The sequence below is a fragment of the Mastomys coucha genome, unplaced genomic scaffold, assembly GCF_008632895.1.
Source record: "Mastomys coucha isolate ucsf_1 unplaced genomic scaffold, UCSF_Mcou_1 pScaffold18, whole genome shotgun sequence".
Lineage (NCBI taxonomy): Eukaryota > Metazoa > Chordata > Mammalia > Rodentia > Muridae > Mastomys > Mastomys coucha.
The window spans coordinates 1,811,616-1,821,198 of record NW_022196900.1 but is presented as its reverse complement, the minus strand read 5'-3'; positions in this window follow the sequence as shown (position 1 = coordinate 1,821,198).

Below are 9,583 nucleotides of genomic sequence, written 5' to 3'. Positions count from 1 at the left end.
CTCCTCCTCCTCCTCCTCCATGTATGACTGCAGGTATGCTGTGCTGTGGAGATCAGAGGACAGCTTTCTTGGGTCTGGCCTAACTGTCATCTTGCTGAGGTTGAGGTGGGTGATTTTCCTGTTTCTGCTCTGCAGTGTATTCCAGGCTAGCCCACAGGCTTCTACACCCATTTCTAGCTCATGTCCATCTATTTAACCTTTCCATTCTGAATCTCTTGTTTCCTGTGTGGTCTGTGTGTTCATGTCACCCACTCTCTTAGGCATATCTTATCTCCTTTTCTTGATTCTGCTTACTAAGTATGTGTTTGATTTTCATTCTTCAGTCAATCTCATTTCTACTAGGAAGACTGAAGTGATCAACACTGTGCCACATTTTCTTAGGTCTTTTTATTAAGAAATTAGCAAAATCTGATATTTGTGTCTAATTTGGGTAAAAGAAAAGTTAAAGTCCAGCTTCAGATCAAATGGTGGGGTGATTTCTAAGGCCCAGTGGACAATGGCATGACTTTCAGGCCAATTACCCAGCACCTACTGCTCCCTGAATGGAGAGTGGACTAAAGGACTGCCCATCAGATATTGTGCCAAAGTTGAAGCTGTAACTCCTTATTCATGCTGGGAACTCAGACACACAACAGGTTTGCGTGCAAAACAGTGAAATGCAAGACTATTGCCCACCCACTGTTGCCTGAAGAAGGCTCACCACACCACAAAACTGTAGTCAACATGAGGCCAAACCACAGAGGTAAGCCAGGTCAGGAGAGCAGTGCCTGAGCCACCTGGTGAGAAGAGGCCTAGAGGCTGATACCAGCAGCTCAGCCTTTCCAGATCAACTATTTCTGCTTAAACCTGTCACTAACTTGCATGACAAGCAAGCTTTAAGTACCCTATGCTAAAACCTACCTTGCAAAGTGTTCATTAAGATCATATAATTAAAAAGAAATACCCAAACCAGTTAAACCCAACCCAACCAAAAACAAAACAAAACAAAACAAAACACATATCTCTAGTTTTTGGTATCATAATGCAGTCTACTAAAACCACAGATTCAGAGTTTCTGGTTTTGGCTACAGTGGATGTTTCTACCCATGTGCACCTTTTTACTACTCAAGTTCTACAATATGCCCAGTTTTCTTTTTTCTTCTTGTGGGCCATGAAGGAGACATACGATGATCAATACTTAACATGGCCTTTCTCTATTGAAATCAGAGATTAAAAGAAAGGGAGAAGTCTAAAACATTAATTTGTTACTAATAGTTTTTGATTATTTCTTTTTATTTTGGAGATTATGAAATAACTACATCATATCCCCTTGATTTTATCCCATTCCGAACCCTCTCAAATACCCCTCCTCTCTCTCTTTCAAATCCCTGTCCTCTCCTTTTAGTAATTGTTGTTACATGCATAGAGGTATATGTATATCAGTAAGTACAACCTGCTTCATCTCTGACTTGTTGGCATGTTTCCAGGGCTGAGCACTTGGCATTGGGATAACCAGCCCATGTGTTCTTTCCTGAGGAAGCCTATCGCTCCCACTCTCAGCATTTCTTAGTTGCTGTAATTTTTTTGGATAGGACTGAGGCCTGTGGGTTCTCCCTTCCTCACTTTGGCATGTCTATGTACTTTTTAAGATCATGACCTGGTTTGGTGCCAACAGTGGCTTCATGATTACCTCAGGAAGATGCAGGCTTACTCTGTCACAGATACCCAGAAAAACACAGGCAGCGCTTGAATGGGAAGCTGTAGCTTGGAAGAACTGACCTTGGCATGTGCTTCCTGAAACTAGGCTAGTCCAAATTTAGGTTTAGTCATCAGTTATCCAAGAGTGTTCTGCTAATAGAAGTCCCTCGACATGAGGGACCAGGAACTCTCCAGGGTAGAGGAGGTTTCCTCCAACAAGGGGATACTACTTGAGCAAGTAAGTGTCCTTTACAGAAGTGATATGCAAGTAACTCTGAAAATAAAGCCATGAAAATGACTAGCCTTAGTGCTGAAGAAAGTAATAAGGATGATGGGGGTGGGGCACTAGTCCTATTAGATTATAGAGGCTGGGAGATTCAGAACAAAGCAAGAACTTCTAGGGGACATCCTTGGCAGAAAAGTGACAATGTCGCCTTAATTCTACCACCACAATTTTGGCTTCATCAATCCTCTCTTAATAAGCTCTTGCTTTCCCAACGACAAGTTGATCCCATCTAATATTTCACGAAATATCTCTTATAAAACATGCAGTATGCAAGCAGAGTAGAGCAGGATCTCAGCATCTGTCCAGTGTATTTTCTGGTTTGTCTTCCTAATACTTGTACTCTGGGGTTTTGTGATCCAATGACAATTAGGCTGGCAGAGACCTCTGGACACCCTGTTTTCTTGTGGAATCATGTGGTATAAGATTATAGTATAAGGGGGCTGGCAAGATGGCTCAGTGGGTAAGAGCACTGACTGCTCTTCCCAGAGGTCCTGAGTTCGGATCCCAGCAACCACATGGTGGCTCACAACCATCCGTGATGAGATCTGAAGGCCTCTTCTGGTGCATCTGAAGACAGCTACAGTGAATTACACCAGAGCGAGTGGGCTGGAGCGAGCAGGGCCAGCAGGGGTCCTGAGTTCAATTTCCAGCAGCTACACACATGGTAGCTCAGGGCCATCTGTAGAGCTACAGTGTACTCATACACATAAAATAAATAAATCTTTAAAAAAAAGATTATAGCATAAGGAGCCACCTGAAGAAGGTAGTTTCTTTGAGCACAGTTGAATGTCTTGAAAGCACATAAAGATATGTTTTGCTTAGAAATAGAGGGACAAATATATGGTGGGACTGATTGTTCTGGTAGCATGTGTATAGTAGAGGATTGCAAAGTCAATCATCAGTGGAAGGAGAGGCCTTTGGCCCTGTGAAGGTTCTGTGCCCCAGTGTAGGGGAATGCCAGGGCCAATAAGTGGGAGAGGGTGGGGTGGCAAGCAGGGAGGGGGGAGGTAACAGGGGTTTGTTCTTGTTTTTTGTTTTGTTTTGTTTTGTTTTGTTTTGTTTGAGGGGAAATTGGGAAAGGAGAAATCATATGACATGTAAATAAAGAAAATATCTAATAAAAAAAAGGAAAAGAAATAGAGGGACAAAAGTACAATGGTTCCTTCAATAAGAAAAGCCATCCATTCTTGTGTTTAGTATCCACCCAACAAAAATAAACTGAAATGATTTTTAGTGCAAAGGCTGCTACCACAGAATTATACGAATATTCTAATAAGTATCAAATTAGGAAAAACATGATACTTTTTATTAAGGTAAAATCTTTAGACAACTTCCACTCTAATAGAGTAGAATTTTAGTTTCTCTTATAATATTTAGTTGAATATTGTGAAAAGACAAAAATCTAGAATTATGAAGTATGCAAATTTCATCCATTAAAAATTCATATTCAGTGATAGTGGAGAGGTAAGCACACCAGAATGTTAATTATCTTTATAGGCAATATCTTCATTCTTCAACAACAGGTCTCATTTGCAGGTCTTGTCTGGATCGTTGTCTTTCTGGCTCATTACTTCCCGCTTCTGGAAACAGCTAGACCAAATCTTTGTGACTTCAAATGCAGGTGTTCATGGAGTAGCCTTTCTTGGATGCTAGACTTTATTTTAGCTTGGCTATCAGGCCCTAGCTCTCCCAGTGCTGATAGCTGAGTAGGTGGACCTCTCAGTCTCAGAGGCTGGCCTCTGCCTGGACCCAACCTTCCTAAGCTTTGTGTTCTTTCTTCTCTCCCCACAACCCTCACACAGACCTCTTTATGCCTTCCTAGACCTTGGTTCTCCTTTAAACATAAGGAGACTTCTTTCCTTACATCCTCCGTGGCAAGGGTTCAATGTATGTGGCGTCATCTTTAAGGTAGACACTCCACATAAGCTCCTACAGCACCCTCCTCACTTCTCTGGCTAGGCATTCACCAGAGGAGGAAAGGTGGTACTGTAAGGGTGACTGATCAGCTTGGCTATGTAGGGTAGCATTTAGACTCTCCAGTGTTCAGCCAATGTAGAAAAGAATGTCTCAGGCAAACACGCTGTAACCTTTGCTCAGACTAGCATGCATTGATAATTAGATTCTCCAGTTGAATTCACGGGCTTCTAAAGCTGCCGTGGAGCTGACCATCCAGGAAGGTGTCCCGCAGACTTCAGGTCCTTGCACATTTGTCTTTTAATCAACACCTCTTCTTTTTTCCTGCTTTGCTTGCCTGAGTGCATATATTATTTTAGCATCATATGCCTGTTACTGATCCTCATATGCCTGTTACCGATCCTCTCTGAAGACCAGGTAGTTCATTTGAAAATATATGTTTATGTTTCAAGACTGGGTGAAGATAAAAATATACTGGGTAAATCTAAAATATCAGATCTCAACCCATTTTTTGTTTGTTTGTTTCAGAAACTCTATCACCCCAAATTTATTTAAGACCTAAGAAAAAATGATGATGATGATGATGATGATGATGATGATGATGATGATGAAGATGAAGATGAAGATGATGATACTATGACTGGGATTTAACCTGTGGCCCAGCTCAATGCTGTCAATTACTGAACTACTAAGATAAATACCCAGCTCTTTAGAATGATTTGAATGAGAATGGCCCTCCATAGGTTTGAATGTTTGATCACCAGGGAGTGATATTATTTGAAAGGATTAGGAAGTGTGGGCTTGTTGGAGGAAGACTTTCACTGGAGGTGGGCTTTGATGTTGCAAAAGCCCATGCCAAGCCCAGAGTCCTTCTCTCTGCCCTTGGAGGAGGATGTAGCTTTCAGTTACTATTCTAGCACCATGCATGGTGCCATTGAGATAATGGACTGAGCCTCTAAACTGTAGTCAATTCCACAATTAAATGCTTTCTTTTATAAGTGTTGCCTTGGTCCCCTGCCTTTTGATGACTGTAGCACTTGGGAGAGCGAGCTGCATCATGCCTGGACAGCACAGTAGAGGTGGCCCTGATGTCATGGAAGGCTGGCCCCACTCCTTGCCAACTGAGTACATAGGGGCTGGTCCTCCAGATCCAAAAATGAAGAAAATTCATGACACAGGGCAACAACAGGATATAAGAGAGAAATGCTGGTAAGGATTCAGTATTGATAATGTAGCAGAAACCAGAGGCCTCAAACCACACCAATGATTCATTTTAATGAACACTTGCAAGTAAAGATGTGTAGACAAAAGGGTATACTGTGGGACACATTGTGACACACTAAAACTTCCACAATGAGATCTTTTTTTTTTTTTCTTTTGGACAGGTGGTTACAAGGGCAGAAGGCACGCATGAAGGGTAGGGGAGATAAATGGGGCTAGGATGCATGATGTGAAATTCACAAAGAATCAATAAAAGATTAATTTGGTCATAGTGTCTCTTCATAACAATAGATCACTGACTAAACACAAGCACATGTAATCTATATACACACATATGAACACATTATATATGTATGTATATATACATATACATACACACATTGGTTATATCTATAGGTATTTTCTGTATTAGAAATTAAAGATGAGAGGTATTTTTATATTTATCAATTCATCAAAATAAGACTATGCACATGACATGTTAACATAAAACCTATTTTTAAACTAAAATGATTGTTTTCCAAAGGAGCTTTAGAGAACGGCCGCTTTTCAGCTTTATTTACCTGAAGAGAAGACAGCTGAATAATCTCTATGTCTACATTTGACCTAAAGCAGTGGCCAATTGGGTTGCCATACATAAGCAGGACAGAATCTCACATGATACGCTGCTGGAAATGAGGAAACCCTGGGAGTCTTTCAGATAATTGTTTGTGTTTTCTTTAAATAATTCCCACAAAATAAATACAACTTGCAAAGCCTAGTGTCAGTTTAGATCCACTCAAAGATGTGTTCTTAAAAGATTTATTTTGTATTAAATTATGTGTATATGTGTCTGCCTGCAGGTTGCTATGTGCATGGGCAATGGCATGTTGACTACATAGTCCTAGAAGTAGGCATCAGATCCTGTGCAGCTGGAGTTACAGTTAGTTGTGAACTGCTTGACATGGGTGCTGGGAACCAAATTCAGGTCCTCTACAAGAGCAGCACATGCTCTCAACCACTGGACCTCTTAGGCCAACAAATAGAATCTTAAGCCCTATCAATGAATGTTTTATACACTGTAACATTAAAATCCATTTTCCTTTGAATGAGTTTTTCACCCACACATGAGTTTTTACATTACATATGGCTTATTTGGAAAAAACTGATTTAGTGAGTTATCAGCTCCTCTAAGAATTGACATTTTATTGCAGAACATTTAAAAATCATTTTTGCTAAATCATTACCCTTCAGCTCAGAGAAGTCTTTACATATTGGAAAGCTATCAAGCTCATGGTGATAGATGGGAGTTTCAGAAATTCTCATTCTTTTTCTTGAATGCTCAAATGTTATCAGTGGCTGCAGATTTTGTTAGTTGTTTTCTGGAAGTGACAGTTTTACTTTGCTCGTTTTCAAGACAGTATCTGTCAAATATTCCATTCTGAAAACCATTTATCAGTTATTTTCTTTTAAGTTAAACTGGTGTCCTGTAGAAAAGTAGGATGCTTAGCATGCTGTGCAGACACACAACAAGTCCTTGTTAATGTGCCCTTAGTCAGCAAGGCAGTAGGTGTGCACTTCTGATCTTGTAATATTGAAACTTACAAAGCATACACTCAAGGAACAATTCAGTCAAGTTTGTTTTTGATTAAAACTCTACATACTTTAAATAAAACTTCTTAAAGTTAGTTTTACTCCATCATTAAGCACATCTTTAAGGGAATTTGTTTCTTCTTCTTTTTTTTTTTTCACCTCAGCAATTCCATGACTACAAAGAATGCAGTGTTGGGCTGGTCATTGAAGGATTTGAGTTTGATCTCCATCATTGGCTTCCCACTCTTCCCAAAGTACAATCACTGTTGGTACTTGTTTAATGTCGTGCCTCTTCTCAGTGCCATTGCCTTGACTGGTGTGGCATGCCAGATTTTGTTGTTGTTGTTGTTTTTTCATCTTGATGGATTGTGTATCATAAGTTCATAGGCCAATATAATAAAGAACAGCATACAATCTCTTAGCAAATTAGTTTTGAAATAGCAGAGCTTCTCAAAGTGACTTGAGGATTCCCATGGTTCTCAAACTATATATCTAATTGCTAATGTATGCTGTAGAATTACAAGGCAGAATTCAGAGTAAGAAACTTCAATTCCATCATGATTACCTATGAACTTTACAGCAGACTGAGATCATGTGCATGTGTGTGAACCAAAGGGTACACAGATCTATGAGAAAGCTCCCTTGTCCAGGCTTCTAACTTTAACCAATTTTTTTGGTCTGTAAGTACTTCTTATAGTCATAACTTCTGAGATAACATTAATGTTTCTTTACTATCATTTAAACAAAGCAGAAATAAGCAAAGACTACCTATTTGGGAATAATGGATGTCACTCATTCAAAGGCTGATATCTCCAGGGAGATATGACCACTTGGAATGCCAACAGCACCTCGTATGGATAGGGATATGGGGAGAGAGGTTTTAGGTTAGTGTTGATCAAAGGTTGATAGTATGAGGAAGCTGGAGTTAGGCTGTGATTCTGTGATTGGTTTGGAGAACATACTTCTCTGCTTGACTCTGAGGTGGAAGCAGGGATGAAAGTAGGCTAGTTTATCATCACTGGCTGTCCTAGGTAGCTTTACCCATTGACGTGACACAACTGGGGCCCTCTGAGAGGAGAACATCAACTTAGCAATTTTCTACATTAGACTGCCTTGTGGGGTTATTTAGGAGATGATATTGACCATTAATTGATATAGAGAAGCAGAGCCCACCGTGTACAACACTGGTACCTGGGCAGATAGCCCTGGGCTGTATAAGAAAACTGCCTAGGTATAAGCCTTTGAATGAGCCAGCGAGCAGTGTTCCTTCACGGTTTCTGATGCAAATTCCCACCTTAGATTACTACCTTGACTTTTTCAAAAATGAACTATGACCTAAAAGCAAAAATTAAGTATATGTTTTCCTCCCCTGGATTTCTTTTGGTTGGAGCGTTAGTATCACAGCAATAGAAATCAAGCTGAAACCTGACCTTGATCACTCTTGATTGTCATTGTCATAGATGGTTTGACTGTTGTCTCTATGTGGAATCTTTTACTGTATCTCCCTTTTATTATGACTAATAAATATGCTTTTCTTAGGTAGGTCCTGAGTGAAATCACTCAGGTATACATTCAAAACCAGCAACCCAACTATAGTTAATAGTAATAAGGCTATGATGTAGTGGAAACAATGAGTAATCATTTGAATTATCATAGTTCACTACAAAGATGACAAATGACTAAGAACAAAGGTAGAAGGTGAATGTTAGGTCACCAGCTATCTGCTCTGCCAGGAATTAAAGACTTTCAGTCTAACACTGGAGTGGTCTAGGCTAATTACTCTAATTGGATGTGCAATTAAAAATGGTGGACTTGTATGTCACAAATAATCATTGTTTTCTTTACCCAAACAATACAAAGTGTTCCAACCCATAAGAGCAACACTGTCTTTCCATTGGGGGGTGGAAAACAGACATCAACCTTGTAGGTGGGGAGCATGGGTAATTTGATAGCTCACCTTCTGCTGGCAGTATCACTATTCCTCTTTATACAGGTAAATATAATCTGAGTTTTGAGAAGGCAAATTATTCTCTTAATCCAATGTTGTCATAGCTATTATTTAAATAGTACTTCCTGGATAAGTCAATGAAGAAAAAAATCCTTCAGAAGTATTGCTTGTTGTGGAAATAAGAGGTTCTCTGATGTGTTTTCCTCTCACCTCTGACCTACCACACCCTGATGATGCTAAACACTCACAGATGACATTTAAATTTGTTAAAAAAGCATGTACTCATTCCCAAATAATAGAACAAGGAAGAAAACTGAGATAAACATAGACCATTTCATCACTGGAAGACATTTCCTCTGGCTCTCTAGTAGAGGGCAATTTAATTCCGAAAGATTGCTAGTATTGATTCAAGTGTGGGCCCCTAGATACTTAACAGATGAATGAAACCAATGAAAAGGGCACTCACTGTTCTCATTTCCCAGGATGAGAGAACAAGTATTAATAAAGAGAGAGAGTTAATTTTAGAAAATGATACTTCCCCCCAAAGATTGCATTTACTGGAAATGTTTTATGAACGTAGGTTGTAGGTTATTAGCATACAACAATACATGACTTTAGAAGAGAAAAAGGGGCAGACAATGGCTTAGGGAAAAGGCCTCCAGATGAGGCACTGGATAAAGCTGATAGCTGGCAACCTGAAGTGGAACTGGGCCTTAAGGGAGTTATGATATTGGAAAGGGTTGTGAAAATGTGCGCATCTCTGCATTTCATTGTTAGTTCTTTTGCTCAGCCATCACTCTTCTCATCTGGGGATCTTTTCAGCTGCACCAGGTTCCAGGATGCTTACTGAGTACCAAAATGATACACACAGTGAGGCAGATCTCTTTCAGGTGTTTATTCCTTATATTTATTCATACACGCACACTCACATACATACACACGAGAGAGAGAGAGAGAGAGAGAGAGAG